The sequence below is a fragment of the Ursus maritimus genome, unplaced genomic scaffold, assembly GCF_017311325.1.
Source record: "Ursus maritimus isolate PB19 unplaced genomic scaffold, ASM1731132v1 scaffold_30, whole genome shotgun sequence".
Lineage (NCBI taxonomy): Eukaryota > Metazoa > Chordata > Mammalia > Carnivora > Ursidae > Ursus > Ursus maritimus.
In genome coordinates, this window is record NW_024425564.1 from 13,144,229 (window position 1) to 13,169,600 (window position 25,372).

At 42.9% G+C, this 25,372-nt stretch overlaps 1 long non-coding RNA gene across 2 annotated transcripts in view; it reads right to left on the reverse strand.

The window, feature by feature from the left end:
• Nucleotides 1-4,639: 4,639 nt before the first annotated feature.
• The window catches only part of LOC103664979, a 31,145-nt gene continuing 10,412 nt past the window's right edge, over nt 4,640-25,372 (reverse strand). Inside the window, exons 2-4 of one of the 2 annotated variants that reach the window (XR_569195.2) lie at nt 6,121-6,211; nt 5,543-5,662; nt 4,640-4,710 (exon numbers count right to left, since the gene is read on the reverse strand). This is a non-coding gene — a long non-coding RNA (uncharacterized LOC103664979). Of the gene's footprint in view, nt 4,711-5,151; nt 5,663-6,120; nt 6,212-25,372 lie in introns of those variants that run through there. The other variant, XR_569194.2, reaches the window with a different exon arrangement.

Genomic DNA, 25,372 nt, shown 5'->3' on the forward strand with positions numbered 1-25,372 from the left:
CTTCCTGATCAAAATTCCATTTAAAATCATTACAAATAGGTCAGTAATCTCTGCCTTCAACAAAGAGGGGCTCCATTCCATTTTTTTTCAGCAGCTTATTGTGTAAGTATTATTTTTGCCATCATTCTTCAATGGGTGGGATCTCCAGTGGGCAGAGACAGTGAAAAATGAGCCTCAAGGTGTTACCACTCTTAAGAAGAGTAGTTTAACAAGTAGTCCCTTAACAAGTACTCAGGAGGACTGAAGTCATTTTCAGAGGCAGCTAGTAGTGAAGGTTCCTCTGTAGAGAATTATTCAAAAAAACACTGGCATATTTCATAACTACATGACTCTCATGCACTCAAGGAGACAAAATACAATGCCAATGTGTTGAATCCAGTTGAATCCAATTCTGTCAATTTTCTCTCTATTCCGGCAAATTACATTTGATGTTGGGCTGCAAATAACACAATACATGTGGTGGACTTTGCAAAGCAAGAGAACATACAGTACTTAATCCGACCATATGGTAAGCATGGAAGTTGACTCTTCCTAACTGTTTAAAGAACCAACTCCAGGAATGTGAGGGATTTAGTCAAGACTTCCAGGTTAATCAGCAGAAAGGTCAGCACTAGAATTCAGGTTTCTTTAGCCCAAGACATAGACTTCAGGAGAGAGATAATAAAGGAAGATGAAAGAACTATGGAGTTGGATCTATGAAGCTCTCCTTCCTACCAATTATGTGGCCTTGGGCTATCGTCCAAGCAGTCTGAGTGCTAGTCTTCTTGTCTATAATAGAAAAGTGCTGCAGACTCTCAGGATGGTGGTGAGAACTGGAAATGATGCACGTAGTGTGCTTGGCAGGGATTAGCTGTTACCGTAACACCACCGTGCTTCCACTTAACCTTGGTCTTCCTCACTGTGCAAATGTTTTCCAAAGCACATCCCACAAAACCCATGTGCCAGAAAATGTTCTCGCAAAGAGGGTCTCATCGGTTAAGTATGTTTGGGGACCTTGTCCACTTTATCTCCCTGTTTGAAATTAACATTTTAAGAGCTCCACCGGGGTTTAATCTCCGTGAGGGCAGGAAACATACCTGTCTTGCTTTGCACTATCTTCCCAGGACCTAATATAAATCCTGATACATGGTAAGCACTCGATAAAAGTGGTTAATGAGTGAAGAAGTGAATGAATGGCAGCATAAGAAGTCCTGCTTCAGGAAAAAAGAAAAACAAAAAACCCCATATAACTTTATGGAACCCAGCCTTTCCAAAGCTTGTATCAGGGTCCATTTTTCTTGGAATACCTGTAAACTGCTTCCTGAGGATGCTATTCTAGAGGAGTTAGTGCATTCTCAGTCCCTCTCTGGCTATGATTAGTCTGCTGCCCAAGAGATGAGGTTAGATAGAACCCAGCACGTTCTCCATTCTAACCATTGTGAATTTTATAGAAAGCCCAGACTGGCTTTTCCCATACCTAAAGGTATAGCTGACTGCCTTTATCCATCCACCAATTAACTGAGAAAACGCAAATACTAATTTCACTGTTAGTCTATGAGAAAAAATAATTAAGAAAGTCAGCACGATGCAAATCTGCAATGTATTCCAAGAAGACATAAGAACTTTTTCTTAGAGGTACTAATAAATGAACCAAGTCCCAACTCGCACCATTAGAATGATGTCAAGTCTTAATATTTAAATTTCTCCCTAGGAGGGGGCAGAAAAAAAGGATGTCATTTCTACAATCACAAAGGCGTTCCAAATGAGGTCGTTTTATTTGCACAGAAGTCTTTGTAAACGTGACCCTTGCCAAGGGAAAGCTCTCAGCAGTCATAGGGGCAGGGTGTTGGTCCCCAGGATTCACAGCCTTGACTCCCCCTCACGGATACCATACAGCATGACTGAACAACACATGCAAGCTCGAAGCTGCTAGCTGAGGGGGAAAGAGTTTCTTTCTCTTATAGGTCCCTAACCATCTTAGTCAGCTCAGGATGCCTCCACAAAACACCACAAACTGGGTGGCTTAAAAACAGACTTATTTCTCCCAGTTCTGGAGGTTGGAAGTTCCAGTGAAGGTACTGGCCGATTCAGCTTCTCATGAGAGCTCTCTTCCTGGCCTGCTGAGGCCCACCCTCTTGTTTTGTCCCCCATGGTAGAAAGAGCTCTGGTCATTCTTTCTCTCTCTCTCTCTCTCTCTCTCTCTCTCTCTCTCTCTTTTTTAAGACTTTATTTATTTATTTGAGACACAGAGAGGGAGAGAACACAAGCCAGGGGAAGGGACAGAGGGAGAGAGAGAGGCGGACTTCCAGCTGAGCAGGAAGCCAACACGGAGCTTGATCCCAGGACCCCGGGATCGTGACCCGAGCCAAAGGCAGATGCTTAACCGACTGAGCCAGCCAGGTGCCCCCATTCTTCCTCTTCCTGTAAGGGAGCCCATCCTATTGGATTAGGGTCCCACCCTCATGAAACTCATCTTACTTTCACCATCCCCTTACAGGCCTTACCCCTAAATACAGTCACAGTGGAGTTAGGGCTTCAGCATATGAATTTGGAGGAGACATAAACATTCAGTCCAGAACACTAACCTTGTGCTGAGCAGAGCCACCATGCCAATTGTCTTGCAGTTGCGAGAAAGTCTGAAGTTGAATGGACTTGACATAGACTAGCTTTACGTAGTGTGCAGCTGAGCCCAGCAGTAAGGAGTCGGGCGGACATCTCACATCACTAGCCCACACCTGACACACCTGGTCCCTAGGGCTGCATGAAACTTGAGAAAAAAAAAAAAACCACAGGAATAAAAAATGCACCCCAGACAATCTCAGTGTCTATCAACAAACAAAATGTGGTCTAAAAATACAATGGAATATTACTCAGCCTTAAAAAGGAAGGAAATTCTGACACAAGTTACAAATGAATGAACCTTGAGGACAATATGCTCAGTGAACAAAGCCGGTCATAAAAGACAAATACTGTATGATTCCACTTACATGAGGAACCTAGAGTAATACAATTCATAGAGATGGAGAGTAGAATAGTGGTTACCAGGGGCTTGAGGAAGGGGTGAGTGGGGAAGTATTGTTTAATTGGCACAAAGTTTCAGCTTTGCAAGAGAAAGTTCTAGACATAGATGGTGGTGATGGTTGCACAACAGTGTGAATATACTGAGCACTACTGAACTGTACACTTGAAAATGATGAAAATGATAAATTTTATGTTATGTGTATTTTATATTACTTTTTGAAAATAGCACCAGCTATTATTAAAACAAACAAACAAACAAACTTCTTTGAAGAAGCTATGGACAGCTTTATACAGCCTCCTCAGCATTCCAAAGTGAGTTCCTTTCCCATCCCGCCGCCCAAGCACGGATAACCATTATAAAAGCTGTCTCTACTCACCAAACCTAGAACTGCTGGCACTTTGGAGAAGTAGGGATATTTCTAAAGTGGTGGCTTCTGTTTAAGCCTGGAATTAACTCTCCTGCATGATAAGGCCTGTGCTGAGGCAGCTGGGTTGTGGAAAGCTCTTTGGCATTTCATAACTCACCCTCCACGTTCAACAGCACTCGGTGTTGGCTCTAGCTGGAAAAGCATCACCCCTTGGCAGAGCTCTGTGAGGACTGGCATCCTTTCACAACTCTTGCTCTGCAAAATGTTGTTTTAAAGCACCTCTGCCCATAAAGGCAATACAAACAAGTGGCCTGTGAGTCATAAAACTATAGAACACACACTAAGTCCGTGTAATAATCTTTATGCAATTTGCTCCTTAGTCATTGTCTAGCCCATTAGGTAAATAGGCAGCATGTATTTCTTTGAAAATAAAGGCCTCTATAAAAACAACCATTGTAAACACACTGAGCAATAAAGAGTTCCACAACAAGTTTCACCAAAAGGAATTTTTAAAAGATAAAAATAGAGTTGTTTTGAAGTCATTTGAGGTGAAATATCAAACAGGATTTCCCCCAAGTCAACTCTGGGCATTAACTGCTGTTAAAATTACATCGGAAAAAAGTCACGATGGCCTGTGTGAGCAGTAGGGACAAATGCAGAAGTGTCTCAGCGGAGGTCGACTTTGCACAGGAAAAACAGCAATAAGACCCAACAGAGTTCGACCATTTGGCTCCCTTTCCTAAGCTTGACCTTGGCCATCCTTGCCTCATGTCCACACAATGAGCACTGTCTCCAGCACTGCCCTGCAGAGAAAGAGGCTCCCAAGAAGGGCATGTGTTCTCAGCACTGTACACAGTAAGAAAGTTAGGAACGTTTTACTGCTTACAAGGGATGGCGACAGAAGTTAATGTTGCTTCATACCTAACCTAACCTGATTTATTCAAAGTTATTTTCCTCACAAATAAAATGGAGAGAGTTGAACCTCACAGAGTAAAGTAGGATTCTATCAGAAAGGTCCAAGAATAATTTGGGAGAAACAGGCATCATCACCTACACAATACACACACATGCACACTCACATACACGTACACACGCTCACACACTCGGACACACTCACATATGCTTACATCCACACGCACACACTCATCTTCACTCTCAGATGTTCAGCAAAGGGTTGAGAGTTCAAGACTCAAGCATGGGCCCTCTTGCCCGCAGAGCCCCAGGCAGACCTTAACTGACCATGACACCTCTCTAGGCAGCAAAGTCTTCCGTCCAGTTGGCTCTTAAACTGGAACCTGTGTGATCCTCTGATATAAATTTCTTCACTCTTGAATCCAGAAATCTTAAAAGAGCAAATCAAGCACAAATGGAATTTCATATCAATGGACTATTAATCATTTTTTTGCCTATTTGTGTAGAGGGGAAAAGATATATTACTGTGTAGGATAGGTTGTAAAGTTACTTGAATGTCAACCTGATTTTTTTCCTATGGCTTATTATGTAATGGTGGCATCACCTTGCACTGTCTCCAAAAGTGTACATGAGAGAATAATGTTCTCCTAGGGCTCTGATCTGGGACACGGACTTTTATGTGTCAATCCAGATGTTGTGGCCCTTGTCCATAGAGTTTGATGAGCTGCCGGACGTACCATGTGAATCCTGAATACACAGAGATGAAATGGAATGACTAATACTTCCTAAATCTCTCCTCCCTTCAAAAAGAAAGGAAACCATTTTATTTCTATTTTTATTAAGTTTATTGAATAGAATTAATTTAATTCTGTTGAATTAAGCTCAAAAATTTGAGCAGCCATCCTTCCTTTTCCTTACTGCGTGTGGGGGGCTGGGGAGGGAGCGGATGAGCATACATGTGGGTTTCAAGGAAAGAGAAGGGAGGACAGGAATTTTCTGGCTGCGTCAGTTTCACAGAAATAAAAATACAGGTATATGTGTTCGGCCTCCACCACCAGCTTCTTCAAGCCTCAGGGGCTACATGGTCCTTCTGTCCAGTAAGTCATGGCTTCAAACAAATGGTTAGCAAGGCTAAGGGCCTGGGTAAGACAATGACTCATGTGAGGAAATCAGAACTTTCCAATGAAGCATTTTGTACCAAGCAGTTTAAGAAACATGACCTATAAGTCCTTTTTCCACTGTGTCCCAGAACCAGGACCTACCCCAATGTTATCCTTTATGTGTGACAGAGTGCTGGGATGTCTTGCTCCTCTTGCCAGTTCATCACCAGGAACAGAAAGGGTAGATGCCAAGAGAAGAGGCGCAGTGACTCCTAGGCACACCTGCAGAGTTAGGTGGGCCAGAGATAAGAGGGATAGTGTGACCTCAAGAGGGAAGGGTAGGCTCTCTATTCCTACAGTGGGCTCCCAGCTCCTCCCCTCTCACTTCAAAGAGGCGGCCAAGATCACCCTACTACCTGCAGTGGCCACCAGTCACATCCGTGGCTTGCCGATGTCACTGCTAGCCTTGCACGTGAGTAAACAGACCCCTCACTTCAGTGAATATAACATTAAGAGAGGTATATATCAAATGTAGCTTCAAGTATACTAGTTGAAAGTCAAATACAGGAGGAATTGATAACATATACCAGGGTGTTGGGTTTCACAACACACATTACTATTGGCCCCGGATCCTTCTAACCTTCTTCTTTGGGCAAACTCTAGTCTCCACTCATCTTTCAAGACTGGGCTGGCTCAGGAGTGACCCTCTCAGTGAATCCTTCCCAAAGAACCCTCCTCACCTGGGCTTTTCCCCAGAACTCTGCTTTTACAGTACTGATCACATTCCACTGTAGCTTGGCCAATCAGCTTGCTTGCCTGGAATTTGGAATTCTGTGAAAGAGGGAAGAGTCTTTAATCTTTCGATCCACAGTTCAGAGACCCTCGGTACACGATGCTGAATGTACACCTGACTCGATCTATCAATAAGTATTTGTTGAGTATCTGTCTTCAGACCACAACTGAAGAGATCCCTGTGGGAAATGAAGACTAAGTAGAAGACATGATTTCTTTCCCTGAAGAGCTCATATTTTTTGTTGGAAAAGATGCACTTGGGTGGCAAAGTGTATACTATAGACGAGTTTCTAAAGTAACCAGAGGACATGGATGGGAATTTGACTAGTAAGGGAAGCTGCATGGAAGAGAGGCAAAGGTCTTGGACACGGAGACTGAGAGGAAAAGTGACAAGGAAAAGAACACATGAACTGAGAGGCTGCTGAACACTAGGGTTGTGAACATAACCATTGAGCGGTCAGTCCTGTGTTAAAACACTTGCTGCCCCATTCACTAATCACGTGATCTTGACGCTCTCTGCCTCAGCTTTCTCTGTAAAACCGTGGAACCTCAAATGGTTTTTGTGGAGAGTAAATGGGATAATGCATGGGCGTCCCTTAGCAGATGCAGAGCAAAAGTGCTCCTCAATATTAGCAATTAGCAAGTACCAAGTGGGAAGGAGCCCAGCTTGCTTACAAGATAGAGACAAGAGCTGTGACCATGTTGCCATCCACCAAGAAGAGTGCAAACCTTATTTGAGAGAAATATAGCAGGCATGCATTATAAGGACTTGGGAAACTGGCAAATGCATTTGAACATCATATGGGGAAAAACAGGAAGCCCCCAGAAGTATTCTCCCAGCCCCAAGAGAATACAGAGCTGAGCCCTAGTCCTGATCCTGAGTCTCCTCACCTCATTCTCCCAGAGTTGAACATGGGCCTGCCCAGCATACCAACTACCTAATGGGGCTTTCAACAAATCAAATCTTCTGTGGTGCTTTGATTAGTGTGTGAGGTTTTGTTTCATTTCATTCCACTAATAAAGAGAGCCTCAAATAGGCTAAAACAATAAAATCTCTTCTCATCTCTAACTTTGTCTTTAACCTCAACTCAAGTAACACGAACCTGTGCTCCTCAATTTTCACAACTTCACAATATAGATGAAGCCAGTACCACCCGGTACTGGGAGGATGAGTATCCATCCAACATACTGGAAACCTTGGGTCCAATGGCCCTAGAAGGGCTGAACCTCTCCACATCTTGCTGTCCCTCAGGTCTACACCATTCTGGATGTTCCTTCATTCCATTTTCATGTATCTGACTGTCCTTTACAGAGGAATGTTTTTCTCTCCAAACACCATTGCACATATAGCTGTTTTCTTCCTCTCTGTTTCTCATCATATTTCTCATTTGTTCCAAGTTTCCATGCTTCTTTCAAATCATGGAAACTAAGATACAGTCTGTCACCGACTCCCAAAAGGTTTGGTTTAAGTTCCACCAACACTGCTTGTAGGCTGGAGCCAGTTCATGCCTACTCACTAGAGCCAATTGTGAAATTTTCAAGAGTCTAGGAACTGGTTGTGTAACAACTGGTAATTTGAAATCATCCACAGTAGGAGTATTTACACCACAGAAATCAGCATACACTATAAATCATGGCTTGATTTATTGTTTTATTGATTGCCTAGACTTAAGAAAGTGATAAGAGAAAATGTGAATACTGCAGATTGAACTTTAAAATGTGTCTTGTCTGTAGGCATTATATTGCGGACAGCACAAAATAATTGAGGAAACATTCCTCCAGTGTTTGAAAACTCCTGTTTGATTCAACAAAGAAGTTGCTCATATCATGTCTTCATTGTTTCATTTTCATCTCACTTATTAATGGTAAACAAAATGTCAACTAACATGTATATGGGAACCACATTCTGAGAGCTAGCCCTGCATCCACCATCACTACCCACAAAACAGAATACCCTGGGGAGAGACGGCATTTCTTAATTTCAGTTCCATGGGAATCAAGCTGGTCAGCCCTCCTCAGCCTGCATGCTGAGATAGCTGACCCCTCCCCTAGGTGCAGACTCTATTCTGGTCATATAATCCATCCTTCAACCTGGCACTTCAAAAAGCAAAAAGGGCCCCTGAAGATAGCCATTTGTGGGTACTACCTACTTTTGCCTTCTTTGCTCACAGGCTTTGGAATTTGAGAATTTCCCAACAGTGAGATGCCTCAGAGATTGTGAAATAAATAGGAGCACGTCTTAAGCAAGTCATATACAAATGATGGGAAAGGAAATAGCATCCCCTCAGGCTGGACATTAATAAATATTTAGGATAAACTCTAAAGAAAACTAGACTTGGCCGCATTTTTCCACAGATTCTGTTTTGCACTTTTAGAAAATTTACACCTGGGTACAAAATTGTTTTTGCAAACTAATTGCACCTACAGTTGGCTAATTGGAGGGGCAAGGATCCAGCTGTGCTTGCAATTAGATAATTGCTGTTGCAATTCCTTGACTAAGAACAATGATCATTTTTAGATAGCACCTACAGGTTTTCAAATAGTTTATAGGCATCATGTAGTTATTCTTCCCAATAACCTTACACACCATACACCTTTTATGATGGTGAATCGAGCAGAGAGATCATGGGGCCAAAGCAGAAGAGAGAAACCTTGCAACCCCAAACACACAAATAGTACCGTATCACTTGTGTGTTTGAAACCAGCAAAAGTCCCTGGGATCTGCTAGATAAAAATCCAAATTCTTTAGTAAGACACACAGGCTTTTCTTCACTGGACTCCATCTATTCCCTGTGCCATTCCTATGCTTTCTCACCTTCCTAACAGCACCCTCGGCTCTAGCCACACAGCTCTGTACCATTCCCTGTGCACAGCATATTCAAAGGGACCACCACATATTTGCAAGTGATAGTCTGCCAGATGCCCTTCTTCATTCTCTCTCAGAAAACATCCACTTAAATGAGCTCAGCTGTCACCACTCTTGAGTTGCCTTCCCTCGATGCCGCCAGGTAAAGTTGGTCAGTACAACTCTGCACTCCAAGGCAAAATTGTTTCTTGTATGATATTATAACTGAGTTATTCCTTGTGTGTTTATCTTTACAATTAGACTTTATTATGAGCTTGTCCAGGGTAGGAATGGTTTCTCTTCCATCTTCATATCTTCCTCCGCCCCTGGGAACCAGGTACATGCTCAACAATGCCCAGGGGATGAAAAAATGTAGTTGGCCCGGCTAAGGAAGGCTGTGGGCAGTGAGTTCTGGATGAAGGGACTGGAGCAGCTGAGAAGGAAATCTCAGGACTCATGGTGGAAAAGGATGGGGTCTGATGAAGGTGTGGGAGGGACCTCAGGCTAACTTAACCCAGCATTGTTGCACAGACTTAGAGGGTGAGCCAACTGAGAGAGAGCCTCCCTCTGTGAGAGAGAGGAAGAGCTCTCTCTCCACTGTATGGGCAAAGTAAGGTGCGATTTCACATCCTGGAAAGCCTCCTTATGCCGCCTATTTTATCTACCTTTGATGGTAAAATAACTGCCAACTAAAGACGAGATCTCTTTCTTTCTTTCTTTTTTTGTAACGAAGGAAAGGGTTTTATTTTTTTTTCATGTCTTATTGTTATTTGTTTTATTTTTTTATAATAATTTTTTATTATGTTATGTTAGTCACCATACAGTACATCCCAAGTTTTTGATGTAATGTTCCATGATTCATTACTTGTGTATAACACCCAGTGCACCATGCAATATGTGCCCTCCTTAATACCCATCACTGGCCTATCCCAATCCCCCACCCCCCTCCCCTCTGAAGCCCTCAGTTTGTTTCCCAGAGTCCATAGTCTCTCATGCTTCATTCCGCCTTCTGTTTACCCCCCTTCATTCTTCCCTTCCTTCTCCTACTGATCTCCCTGCTATTCCTTATGTTCCATAAATGAGTGAAAGATATGATAATTGTCTTTCTCTGCTTGACTTATTTTGCTTGCATTATCTCCTCCAGTCCCGTCCATGTTGCAGCAAATGTTGAGAAATCGTTCTTTTTGATGGCTGAGTAATATTCCATTGTATATATGGACCACATCTTCTTAATCCAGTCATCTGTTGAAGGGCATCTCGGCTCCTTCCACGATTTAGCTATTGTGGACAATGCTGCTATGAACATTGAGGTGCATATGGCCCTTCTCTACACTATGTCTGTATCTTTGGGGTAAATACCCAGTAGTGCAATTGCTGGATCATAGGGTAGCTCAATTTTAACTTTTTAAGGGACCTCCACACTGTTTTCCAAAGATGAGATTTCTATCCAAAAGTGGCTTGATAATATTTACCCACAAACATCAGCTTGCATTTTGAAATTTTCTGTTCTGATTCAAAGTGCCACCACTGTTGGCCCAATTGCCCAAGCCAGTGTCAACGTCCCTGGGCATAAAGCCCAATCCACATCACTCCTGAATCCCTCCTTTGTCCATCATCTCCTCTTTGTCCCCATTGGCACTGCCTCAGTGCTGGTCTTCCTCATCGCTCACCTGGGTCACTACAACCACCTCCAATTTATCTCTCTGGTACCATTCCCAGTTCCCTGAACTTAATCCAAAAGCTTCAGCTTGCTCCCCACCTCCTACAATACAAAGTCCAACTCCCTAAAGACTCTATGACTCACCTTTGCCTAAATCTTCACTGTCCAATATGGTAGCCACTAGCTACCTGGGGCTATTTAAATTTAAATTTGAACTAAACAACATTACATGAAAACAAAAATTCTCAGTAGCACTAGCTACATTTTAAGAGCTCAAGAGCCACCTATGGCTTGTAGCTACTATATTAGACAGTGCAGTTCTAGAAAATTCTGTCACCACAGGAAATTCTACTGGACATCTCAGCTTGAGCTATACCTAGAGAGAGAGAATCAAGAAGCTATTCTAGGCTGTTCTTTGGTTACACCATCACCCAGAGAAGAGTTCCTGAGTGTCCCTTTTCTGGAGATGGAGGGCATGATCACAACAGTTTTAGGGCAAAACAGATTGGGACTGAGGAACTCCTAGGTGAAGTATCATTGTGCAGAGGGATCTGAGGGCTCTAGACCTACCCTGAAATGAAGTGCTACAACAGCAGGACTGCTCAACAAGTTACCTTCAGTAGCTGGGGTAAGGGAGGTGGTGACATGACTAACTTAGTAGTTCTCAACCCTCGCTACACCTGTAGGATGCCCAAGTTCCATCCCAGACCAACTGATACAGAACCCCAGAGGTGGAGCCCAGATGATGATACACTTCAGAGCTCTCTAGTGATTGAAGTGTGTACTTTGAGAACCACTGATTTGGCCCAACAAGATGTTACTCCTGTTTGGTCTTCTTTTCCCTTCCATCTTCCACCACAGGTACACATTCATAATAAAAAGGGTAGAAAATCAGAATTCCTTTATGCTAATTTGATATGAATTCTTCATCAAGTATATTGATATAAAATTGGTGCTGTTGATTATTATTAAATTACTCATAGAAACATCTTGACATTTTTACAGCAATTTTCTCCTGAAAGTCACTGGAACTCCAAATGAAGAGGGCCTAGACAGACCTGTCCCTGCCCCAACTCCTGAAACCACTCTCCAGCCATTGAATTTCAACTTGTTGTTTTATTTGTAGCCATTGTGTATATTTGATATGCAGTTTATACACGATTGATTCTATTACCAAAATTTACCTGCAAGCATTTGTCAGTATTTACTCATACTTAAAAAACAAAGAAAAAGCAATTTGCTTTCTGTCGACTTACAAAAACTATTTTAAGAATAACTGAATTATTTTAAGCATCAAAAAGAAAACTGCCTTGTACCACAATATTGGGTTGACCAGCATTAAGTTGAGGAGTCATAGAATTTTGGAGCTTGAAGGGACCTTGAAAATCGTAAGCCAATAGCCTCATTTTACAGGTGAGGCCCCAACACTGGCGGGCTTGCCCAAAGCCAGCTGATTAATGCCAGAGCTGAGAGGAGGCCATGGTTTCCTCCCCCACAGTCCCGAGTCACTGGAAGCTACAGTGAAGGAGAATAGGAAAATAAGTGTTTGCATTGTTCTCTCAATAATTTATTTTTAAGACTAAAATTATAAAGCTTTGTACTGAGCCAAATATCCTCTTGCCCAGGTCCTTCAAGTTCAAGAGGCAATTACCAGCATTTAAGACAAACTTGTATACATGTGTGGTTTCCTTTTAAACTAATCAATGCTCACAGGCTTTGGCCTCAGTAGACCTTCATTACCCCTTGTTCAAACAGCTCAGCTCAGTTCAGGTTGATGACAGGTGACCCTTTCCTATGTGTCAGGAAGTTGAGTGAGCACTTTACTTGCACGACCTCATTTCATCCTCACCGTAATCTTACAGACCACTACCATTATTACTTCCATTTTGCAGATTAGGAAACGGAGGTTAACAAATATCATTTCAATGTGCCCAAGGCCACCCCACCTGTAAGAGGCAAAGCTGATATTCAAACCTCGATCTGCCTAATTTGAGCTCTGAACCACCAAAGTGTACTGCCGAAGAGTCAATCCTAGAATATTAACCTCCAGTCCTGTTCAGGACTCTACTCCACCATATAGGTCTGCAAAACTTTCTTAAAATACTTCCGTGTATAATTCACAAGTCCCTTTCTCCCACATTTGGGACGCCCAGCTTCTTGCTAGACGATTTCTGGTAATGACACACTACGAGCCTGTTTCATGTCTTATAAAACTTTTAAGTAATCAGTTTCAATCATCACCCAAAGAAGAACTCACTGCCCTGATGCAGAGCTGGCTTCCCTAGATAGTCGATTAGTTAGGATGTCAAAACGTCTACCCAGCCAAATGTCATCCACATATGGAGACCTCTTCTTGCTGAGACTAATTGATCCTCATAATGACCAGGGATTTCACAGAAATAACCCTTATTAGCTAAACTGTGAGGCCTACAAAGCAAAATAAGGCTCCAGTGAATGCCCTCCAGGAACTTACCTCAACAATTAATTTGGGGAAGTTTCCTCCTCTCCCTTCACTGTCCCTTATGCTCAACTTTAAATATAATCACCAGCACCCAGTAGTTGTATTTTGACAGAACTGGTTTAGCACATTGTCCAGAAGCATGAAGGTTATTCTTTTTAATCATTACATGGTTGTTCTTAACATTAGATATTGCACTGAACACTTTCATTAACACAAGGAAACAAGATCCTTCAACAGCAGATCAATAGTCTTGCTAAATATAGTTCCTTTATAGCTATGGGAACCCTCTCCCCTTAGAACCCCTTGGCGATTAAATAAGATGTTGTGCCTCTAACAATGTTCCCAAATGACTTTGTATTTCAGGTCATAAAAATGCAAAGTAAATCACTCTCTAGGGATCTTGCCAGGCTATTTTTAAGTAGACCAATTCCCATAACACTGTTCATTCATTCATTCATTCCATAACTTTTGTTGAATTAGTCCCATGTCCTAGGTACTGAGGACACACACACGCACACACACACACACACACATACACATACATGCATACAACATACATTCTTATTCCCATGCATACACACATGTACATACACATGCATACACACGTACCCATGCGCGCGCACACACACACGCATACACACACATTCTAACACAAACACAAAGTGCTCCTATTTATTTTAAAAAGGTCTAGTAAGGAAAACAGACAAATATCTAACAGTACGGTGTAATAAGTATATAATGTAAGCACAGTTCCCGCAGGAGCACAAAGGAGAGACACTGAATCCAAACCAGGAGAGGGGAGGAATATCTGAGTCTTATACAAAGAAGGAAAAGCTAACACAAAAAAAGAAAATTCATCTAAAATTAGTTGGGTGGATGAATGAGTGAATGAGTGAAGGAATGGATGAATCTAGAGAGGGGTGATATGATAGACAAGCAAACGACATCAGTAAGTGTAACAGGGTTAGCCCAATGTGCTGTGGCTGTGGGGGAGCCCACATCTAGGCTCTAGGGGGATGTGCTTAAATGTGGAACAGAAGTTGCCAAACAGAAAAAAGGACTTTCTGGGCTGCAGGAAGTGCCTGCTCAGCAGAACCCAGGAGAGCTTAGCATGTTTGGGAAACGTTTCATTTGTCTAAAGCAGGGAATAGGTTGGGGAGAAGAGTCAAGGGTGAGGGCCTGACATGTACTTAAGGTCACAGAACATGGACAGCCAGCAGAGGAATTTGGCTTTTGTCCTGGAGATGATAGGGAGGCATGGAAAAATGGCCAAGTAGATGGTCTGTGCTTCAGAAAGATGGCTGTGATAATGATTTGGCAGGTGGCCTGGAGAAGTGACTAGCATTCTGAATCTACTGCAATAATTTCAAGGGAAAATAATGAGGATCTGAAGTAGGACTGCTGAATTGGACAAAGGGAGACTAGGGTGGATTTTTAAATTATATATACATATTTTCAAGCACCTAGAGTGAGCAGGTGACCAAACAGACCAAGCACAGATGCTGCTGTGATCACTCCTAGAGCAGAGCCTTGACCAGAAGGCACCAAGGGGCAGGCTTCCAGCTGTACTGCCCCCATCTTTGCTCCCAAGTCACTAATTGTAAAAATGGACACCATTGCTTGAACACCTACATCTTGCCATACGCTAGACTAAACATTTTATACACATCACCCAACCCAACCCTGCCCAAAACTCTTAAGTGCATATTAATCCTCCCTTCTAGAGATCAAGTAATTTGCCCAAGATACAGGATTTAAGTCCAAGTTTAGAGTGACTCCAAAGCTGTTGTTTAACCATCACAGTAGNNAAATGTTGTCTTCTTGGAGTCCTGTTTCTTGCTGCCTCCCAAACCAGTTACTCTCAGGCAGCCTAGGTCAGTGCATAGAACAACAAAAGCCCCGATGCAGCCCACTGGCCATTCATCCACAGTTTTTTAGAGTGGGGTCTAAGTTACTGAAATCTACCCTCTCAAGGTTTCACATGGGACTGTCCAACCCCCACTTCTGGCCATGCAATCAAGTCCCAGGAACAGTGTGGCAGAAACTGATGCCAGATTCCTGATACAGATTGTCCCCTATTCCTCAATAGTAGAACTCCCAGTTCTTAGTCAGTCCCCTGTTTCCCTGAATAAAGACTATATTTCCCAGCCTCCTGTGTCTAGGTGTGGCCGTTGTGAGTACATTCTAGTCAACAAGGTTCAAGCAGAAGTGTTGCATCTTAAGAAATCTTTCATACAAGGAAGAAAGCCAACCTTCATTGCCCCCTTCTTCCTTCCTCTGGATGGAATGAGGACAAGATGGCAGGAATTCCAGCATTCACGGTAGACTGTGAAGCCTTGGAAGTGACAGCACAGAAACCTGGAAGAAGCCAGGGTCTCTGATGACTTAGTGAAACAGACATACTAACCCTGGACATGCTATCATCCAACCTTTTTTGCAGTGTATCAAACATTTTGTGTTTGAGCCTCTGTTAATTTGAGTTTTCTAGCACTAATAACTAATGCTATTCTTAATGAATACTGGCTACAATATCGTGGGGGAGCTATTGCCAGTTCCCCTATTTTCTCTAAGTTAAACACATGTTACCTGCTTAGTGATTTGGGCTGACTCTCTCCAACGGGAAAGCTGCCTATGCATTAGGGGACATTCATGTTCCTCTCCATACTGCATTTTGATATACGAAGGGCGGAAATGACCAGAATGGAAAACAGCACATTCTGCAGCTGAATAAGTTAACTGTCTAATCCCAATCATTTCTGCTCTGATTTTTCATAGCCTATTTTAGGACTTTCATTCTGTATCATTAAATTCTAACCAAAACTCAACTAATCTTCTGGCCCATACAGTCCACAACCCTTAATCAGCCATGGTATCTGTTTCCATAGAAGCAATAGAAACCTTCGCATCTCAGATACTTTACCCCAAATGACAAGCATCTGGTGGTAACCTAGAATCTTCTTTCATTCAATGCACTGATCTTATTGGTTAGCTTTTTCCTTTCTTCTGACTATTCCCAAAGCACATATCTTTCAGACCAGAAGAGAGGTAGTATTCTTAGAAGGCACTGGGTGAACAGAGCTCCACCTTGCCCTGCAAGTCTCCAGGCTGTAACTCAACCTATTCAGAAGTTGGCCTCTGACTACACTACACTGTCTTGCTAATCCATGTAATCTTCCAACATACTACTTTATATAAACTAAGAGTCGTTCATTTTGTTAGTGCTCTTCAGCATTAATTGAGTGTCTACTGTGTGTTCTAAACTGTCCTAGGATCTTAGAAGACATGGAAGGAAAATACAAGTGATTCTGCTCTCGAAGACCCAGGCAATAGCCATGGGAGGTTTTCTTATGTAGAAAGTAAATAAATTGGTGGCACCTGGGTGGCACAGTCAGTTAGGCGTCCAACTCTTTGTTTCGGCTCAAGTCATGATCTCGGGGTTGTGAGATCAAGCCCCATGTTGGGCTCTGAGCTGAGCGTGGAGTCTGCTTAAGATTCTCTCTCTCCCTCTGCCCCTCCCATTCACGCTTTCTCTCTTTCTCTGAAATAAATAAATAAATCTTTTTTTTAAAGCACACAATATTCTATTTAAAATATGGATTTTTGCTGTGTATTAAATCAGAAATCAGGATCAGAAATTATAAATCTATTTAAATGTAAATTAATATATAATAATAGTCTACAAATGTCCTTGTATATCAAAGGACCATATTCATTCATTGCGACAGAAGATATGGATATAAGGAAACATTTTAACAACGATGTTGAAGAAGCCCAGATTTACCATGAGCGATCAATAAGACTCATGTAAAATTATAACGTTTATATCAAATTTTACCTTCTCTGAAAGATTTCAAGACATTCCAGTGGGATAGTAAGTAGAAAGTCATACAGACTTAGAGTCATATTTCAATTCCGCCACTTAATTAGCCAGCAACCCTGGTCACGCCACTTACTTTCTTAACATTCTCATTGCGGGCATGGGGTTAGTAATGCTTACCTCCAGGTGCTTTTCTGAGCATGAAGGGAGACAGCACCTGTGGAAATGCCTAGCACAGTGCTCAGCGCGTTGCAGCTCCACCTGGATCGTGGCCTGTGCCCTGCTAAAGGCCTTTGTCTGACTCCAAGGAACCCTGAGACCAGTTACCCTGGTAACATGGCCCTCATTGCAGTTCCTCAACTGCTGGCTGCAACGGACATGATGCACCTTGACTGGCAGTGGGACAGAAAAGCTGCATTTCCTCCAGTAGATCTCCCCAGAGGCAGGACAGCCTGAAAACTGTGAAGGAGACAAAGCTGGACTTCAGCCTTCCCAGCATAATCACATGGTCTCCATACTACTGGTGAAATTCTCAGTGCAAAAGACAAGAAGGCATAAAAATGAAGCAAACATCCTGGCCCACTGTCTTGAGGTGTTTCATCCATTCCTGCATACCTCAAACTTCAACCCACTTGGCCCCAACCAACTTTTCCTTTCTGTAGAGATAACAACAGAGAATCTCAGCCCCTCCACTCTAGTTCCATCCCCCATACAGGCCAAGCAGCCAGATTGTCCTAAGGAGCCCACAGAAATCCCAGATACCCCATGCTGTGCACTGGTGCAGGTGCGACAAGAGGACCATCCAGGGCATCAGGAAATGGAGTCGCTGAGTCATGGGCTACCTTTTCTTTCTCTTTTTCTTTCTTTCTTTCTTTCTTTCTTTCTTTCTTTCTTTCTTTCTTTCTTTCTTTCTTTCTTTCTTTCTCCTTCTTCTTCTTCTTCTTCTCCTTCTTCTTTCTTCTCTCTTCTCCTTCTTCTCCTTCTCCTCCTCTTCCTCTTTTTCTTTTCCTCCTCCTTCTTTTAAAAAATAGAATAAATTGGAATGAAAAGACTAAAAACTCCTGAGTCATTGAGTACACTGTGTGGTAGGGTTAAGCTTTGTTTCTTGAAACTCTGGTTTCAGTCTTTGTGTGTATGTGTGTGTGTATGTGTGTGTGTGGATTAAAATTGTGTGTCTTGGTTAGGAAACTGAGAGAGAAATATAGGGCAGTCACATAGAGCTTTTACATGACGACAACAGCTTTCTGAAGAGCTGTGAAATCACAGGGGAACAAAAAACAAACCAGTAGGGACAGAGAACCTGAATTCTAGTCCTGGCTGTGCTGTGTGTCCCCAGAAAAGTTCCATAATCTGTTCCATAATCTGAACCCTTTCCTCATTTGTAAAATGAAGACAATAACTCCTACTCTGCCTATGTGGCAGGACAGCTGTGTGGTTCAAATGGAACAAGGTTCACTGAACACTATGTACACCGCAGGACAAAGGCTGGCTGACATTAGGCATTTTGAAATTCTAATTTATGGTGGGAAGTTCAAGTCAGGAAGGGAAGCAATGGACAACAGGAATGTTTGGGAGCTACTGGGTGACACAGAGAGTGTTACAGATCCCCCAAATCCTCATTTGTGGCATCCTTCCAGCTCTCCTATGTGTCCAGCTAGGTGACGCAGTCCAGGTGATGCCTCAGGAATCCTACCACAATGATTCTAAGCAACACCAGCAAAGGAAATTTCGTGTTTGTTCTGTTACACGTCATTGGCCCTAGGGCTAGTATTTGATAGCACCTGAATGTCTAGTGTTGACCAGTTCTTTCTGGTTCACTCCACCCCTGCAGAGTGGTAGGAAATCCATGCAACCTCATCATTATTGATGAAGCAAGGCAAAATTAAGTGCACACCTCTTACTGGAGCGAACATTGATGTTCTTTCCATTTCATGGAAAGGTCTTGCAAAACATTGGTTCTAGTATCTTCTTGCATGAGTCATAGACTAAGGAATGAAGAAACACTTCTGAATGACAAACAAGGAAAAAAGAAAAGAAAGAAAGCTATGATGATGTGTTCTTGGAACCCAACTCCAAGTCCGTTTACACAAGCAAAATCAACATGTAGATCTCTGTTTAGGGTATGCTGCTAAAGGACAAAACAAAACAAAAAGTCCATTCCTTTTCTTTTTCTGATTAAAAAGATAATGGAGAGTCACACAAAAATCAAATAATAAAATTAGTTCCCAAGAGGAAAAGAATGTCAGCATTTTAAAGTGCATCTTTCCACACCTGTTTCTTTTACTCAGCTATCAGGTGGATAGACATAAACGTTATACAGATGTTATTTTGAAACCCACTTGTTTATACAGTGATATGTCAGAAAGCCTTAGCCATAATAGCGAATGAAGATCTAGAACACTGCGATTGGTAGTCATATAGTATTCCATCATACAGATGAAGCTTAATTTATGAATAAATTTCCCTAAAGGACATTTAAGTTGCTTCTGAATTTATTAGTGGGCTCTAATTGACATATAGCATTGTATAAGTTTAAAGTGTACAATGTGTTGATCTGATTCACTTATGGTTGCTTCTGAATTCTTGCTTTTATAAACAATACCAGGGGTGTCTGGGTGGCTCAGTCGGTTAGGCATCTGCCTTTGGCTCAGGTCATGATCTCAGGGCTCTGGGATTGAGCCCCACATCAGGCTCACTGCTCAGTGGGGAGTCTGCTTGTCCTTCTTCCTCTGCCCCTCACCCCCACTTATGCTTGCTCTCTCAACTGAATAAATAAAATATTTTCAAAAAACCAATACCAGTATAGCATCCTTAAACATTCATCATTGTACACTTGTCCAATTATCTCCCTGGGATAAATTTCTAGGATATGAGCCAAAACGTATTTCATTTTCAATGTTAATGCATATTGCCAAATTGCCCTGTGGAAATAGCGTGCTACGTCCCATTGCCCCAGCAATGTAGGAGAGAACCCGTTTCTCCACACCTCACCAACAGTGGGTATCATCAATTCTTTTATCTTTTCTTCCAATCTGAAAGGTAACAAATAATATTGCACTGTTGTCTGAATTGCATTTCTTTGATTTCAGTGAGACATTCAATATTAATCTTGCTTGTTATCAATACACATACACTACTAGTAATGATAATAGCTAACATGCATTGAAAGTGTATTATGCATCAGGCATTGTGCTAAGCACCCTACAGAACTATTTTTTTTTTTTAAAGATGTTATTTATTTATTCGACAGAGATAGAGACAGCCAGCGAGAGAGGGAACACAAGCAGGGGGAGTGGGAGAGGAAGAAGCAGGCTCATAGCAGAGGAGCCTGACGTGGGGCTCGATCCCAGAACGCCGGGATCACGCCCTGAGCCGAAGGCAGACGCTTAACCGCTGTGCCACCCAGGCGCCCCCAGAATTATTTTTTTAAACCTCATGATAGCCCCTCAAGGTAAGTACTATTATTATCCCTATTTCACAGATAGAAACAAAGACATAGTAATTGGCTAAAAGTTACGACGCTAGTAGATAGTAAACCCAGAACTCAGTCCAGGTAGACCTGCCCTCAAAGCCATGTTGTTGAGCAGGGCATTGTACTTCCATTTACAACTTCACGCAAGTGTGCTAATTCTGTTTCTTCTATGTATGCTTTTATATATGAGTTTTACGTGTTTATGGCCTTTAACCATTTTTCAATTGGAATGTTCATCTTTTCCTTATTAATTAGCAATAACTATTTTGTATCGAGAATATTGATTTTGGGGGCACCTGGGTGGCTCAGTCGGTTAAGCATTGGAATCATGGTTTTGGCTCAAGTCATGATCTCGGTATCCTGGGATCAAGCGCTCCACATCGGGCTCCCCACTCAGCAGGGAGTCTGCTTGTCTCCCTCTCTCTCTCTCTGCCCCTCCCCCGACTCATGCGCACTCTCTCTCTAAAATAAATGAATCTAAAAAAAAGAATATTGATTTGTTGTCATTTTTTGCTAGCAACTTCTTTTCTCTCTGGAATGTACTTATACCCAGTTTACAACTTTCACTTCTGTTTATAATTAATGTAAGGACTTGAGTAATGACTGTAATAAGCCTGATGTAGTACCCCTGACATGGGAACAAGCGTATGCAGATTCACGAAACTGATGGTGTTAGATTTTAGTGGTAATGCAATAGTGGACACTTAAGGGGTTTGGACAACAGCACAGGGCAATGGAGAAGGGGGAGAAGTAAGAGAGAGGAGAGGCAGATAAAGTCACGAAATAGTAATCTCCCCTTTAATGGGTCTCTTTCTGAATTTCTTCCCCTTGCAGGACTTCTTCTGCCACTTTGGTCACCCCCAAGAAATAGGGTTTTATCACTTGGTATGGTTTATAGAGATCTAAATCTCTTCTTTTCATTTCCCAATTTAATCACCCTTTATTATAACAAAGATGACACTTTGGCCGTGGACCATTTCCCAGAAAGTGGAGCATATGCAAGGGAGAGGACGTGGGGTCAGAGGCCCCATCTTGGAGCCCTGCCAGGTGAGGACATGCTGTGTGGCCTAGCAAGTTGTTTCACTCTTTTGGCTTCCATTTCCTCATTTGCAAAATCGGCATAATGACAACTATGTCACACAGCGGTTGGAAATTACCTAAGCAAATGTTCAAGTATTGGTGCCTCACAGGACCCTAAGTGCTCACAGATGGTCCTCTGCCCCCACCCCCACTGATTCAAGCAAAAGAGAAAGAGAGGGTTCCGTGGGATTCACAAGAGGAATGCAAAGGCTTGCTCTGACTCAGCTGCCCTGCTGTTAAACTAGAACTTCAGCTTACGTGTCTCCAAAATTGTCCCATGAGACACTGCCAGAGTTAAACAGGAAGACAGCTGACAACCTAACAACCTAACTCCAGTTGGCTTCTCCCTCTACCCCATCTGTGTGCAGGCAGCTAAAGTGCTTCCCCGCAGCCTATGTCTGTCATCCACAACCATTGCCTCAGTGGTTATTCCAGAACAATCTCCTGGTCCCAGAAGCCTCTAACTTTGCCTTGGATTATACAGGATAGCAAAATTCTCATTTGACTATATGAGAATATATATCAGGAAGATAGATGAGAAAGGTGATCTACTTAATTTATTATAAGGACCAAAGCAATCCCCTCATTTGCTGATAACCTACTTAATTCCCAGGCATCTCTCCCGCCCCCCACCACACCACTCCTTTGGCCTCAGGCTATGTTTATTATAATACTCTTCCTGTGTAAAGCATTTCAGATGTAAAAGAAAGATTCCTACCATGAATTGAGCCCTACTCTGCGAACCCTTTACACAGGAGGAAACTGAGATTCAGAGGATTGAGCAGTTTCCAAAGCCACATAACGAGACCATGACTAAAGTGCAGCTCAAACTCAGGTGCATCTTCCCCCAAAGCCCGTCCACAAAGCCCACCACGCCCTTGCCCTCTACACCTCCACAAAGCACTTTCACACCCATTAGCTCCTTGATTGTCTCCAAAATCTTTCTGAGTAGCATAATTCCCTCCCGTGGCCTCCATTTACTGATGGGAGACTGAAAGAGGCTGCAGAATATAAGCACCCCCACTGTCACCTAGAACTCCTGGGGTTGGCCTAACCCCACCAAGGAAGCCCCCCACAGCCAGGCCCTGGGAGTGCCTGCCAGAAACATCATGACCCACTGAGAAGTTCTCTGTTGAAGGAAGACACAATGCTATATTTCGGCAAGACCTAAGTCAGTGTTGACCAACTCACTGGGGAAACCAGAATTCAAAGGCTCTGGGCCCCTCAGCCCTCCTCCCCAAGGTGGTCACTTCAGGAAGTAGGTGCTACTCCCATAGTCCTTCAGCCTGTCCCCATAGTTCATTCCACAGGTGCGTTGACTTGTAAGAAAGTTGATCAATATAACCAGCCCCTAAAGGACACATAATAAGGCCTAAAACCAAATACAACTCCTAAGGAGGAAGCTCAGAAATGAAGCCAAAACAAATGTTGCTGAGATGAAGGATTAGAATGAAACTACAAGAATAGCTGGCACAATGAAGATACATGCCCCGCATGATTCAAGGACATAAGATATCAAGGACAACTCATCTGCCAGAGAGGGTACCAGCTCAGTCAAGCTCATGCCATTTTACACTACTTTCAACAAGGAATCATTAAAGCTTCGAAGCATTCATATTGGAAACAGACTTTTCAAGCTGGAAGACCCTTTGGGATAAGCCAGTCCAAACCCTGTATTTAACAGTTGGCAGAACTAATGTCCACTGACTTGGTCATAGTTATATAGCTGGTCAATGGCAAAAAAAATGGCCAGAAATCAGGTAACAGAGCTCCAATAACATCTTCACACACATGTTTAAGCACTTAATCTTTTCTCCAATTCTTCTTCCTCTATACATAAGAGCATACACACACACACACACGTGCATACTCATATGCACCTGCATCCATGCACACATACACGTATATGCGTACGTATACATACAAGTGTGCACACATGCTTCTTTGCCTGATGCCACAGACTCCATATGCCACATCCTTATCAAGCCCTTCTGAGCATTCAAACAGGAATATAATTCAGATGACCTGTCTGATCATGGGGCTTACTAAGAGAACCACCGTGCCCCAGGAGGGACCTGGTTCACTCTCAGCTTTATATTTTTATAGATTGTTCAGGCGATATTTAGCCAATAACAGTAGTGGGCTATAGGGCAGTTAAATGACTGAGTGCAAAAATGTTCCCAAAGGGCTCAGCCTGGTGCCTGGTGCACCACAGACCCCAAATCACGTCCCAGCTGGGGATGTGTCAGGCAGAAGACCTGGGTGTAAATAGCAGGGGTTCTGTGGCCTGGCCATGACTCCCCCTTTCTGTTCTTGACCTTGGGCTGCTTGCCTACCCTCACTCGAGTCTGGAGTCGATATATACATAGGCCACTGCAAGGAGTAAATGAGATGACATGTTTGCTGCCTGACTCTGAGCCAACAAACAGTAAGCGCTAAACAAACAGTAAAGCAAGCAGGTTTGTGATTTGCATATGGTGGAGAAATGCACTGTCCTGCCCCTTCCTTCCCTAAAATCCCAGGACTGCAGTTTCCTCCTTGAGGGTGATTTCTATAATTTCACAGTGCAAAGCATTGGGTGTGGCATAGAATTGGTATACAGTTCTCTTCTGTAGAAGGGAAGTTTCTTCAAACCCTTTTAAAACCCACCTAATCAGGAAGTCTTTGCCTGGGGATTCTGAACTGACTGGGGTGGGTCCTTTCTAGGTAGATACTCAGCACTTGGCCTCTACAATATTATCTTCCAGGTAAGGTTCTTTCTGAGCATTCTCAAATCATTTCATCTGGGTTCGCTCTTCCCAAGTAGAACATAATGCCCTAAAGGGCAGTGACCCCCATGCCAACTGAGAGAACATTTTGACCCAGTAGGAACTCAAAGGCCTGATGCCAGAATATCTTTCTTTCCACCCTAGCCAAACCTTGCGGCAAGGCCCCTGGCATCTTTTAAAAGATTCTGCTAAAAGTCTGCTAAAAGAGAGTCTGCTAAAAGTCTGTTTTCCAGACATTCAATTCTATGTGTGGGAAAAGGTATGGGTACATCGCGATTTCCCTCTCTCTTCACACATTCTGAATATAAGCTTCTCAAAGGCCAAATGCATAAGACCAAATGCATCGCAGGAGCAAGGCAGACACTTCACAGAAGCTGTGGTCTCAAAAGCAGCTCACACTCTGGAGGTCTCACACACTCGGAGCCTACCTGGTGAAGTTCAGCTCTACTGTCGGCCCTCAAATCTGGAAATATTAGAATCAAGAGCAACAAGAGAAGGAGAAAGAGCCATGTGTTGGAAGAGTCAACTGTGAGAAGTCCCCGCTGGCAAGGGTTAGTGTCCAAAAAGGCTCTCCACCCGTTCCATCCCTTGGCCAGTGTGAAATATTGGAACCAGACATTTGGTCCAGCCGGAGAATCTCCAAGTTCAAATTATAACCATCATGGAAGTGGCCTAAACTCACATGAGGCCTCTGGTGTAAGTAGGTCACAGCGCACTGACACTCAATCTTTTCAGGGGAAAAGTATAGGAAATTGCCAAGGATTCAGTACCAGACAATATATGGCTCCCGTTAGTTGCCCTCTCATACTCGGAAATCCTCATTATGTACTAAGCAGTTAGTCCAAGCTGATCGTTTCAGGAACATTATCATATTTAATTTAATCCTCACCACAATTCTTATTTCCCCCATGAGGAAACAGCTGCTAAGAGATTAAGCAGTTTGGCAAGTTAACACTGCTAGAAGGAGATAGAAGCCCATGATTGGCCTCAGCCAGACCTAAATCCAAAAGGTCCCTTTGCCACCCACTAGCGGAGGCCCCTGAAACAAGCTCTTGGAGCTTTCTTCTCCTTTGCAAACAGAGGGATGATAATATTGA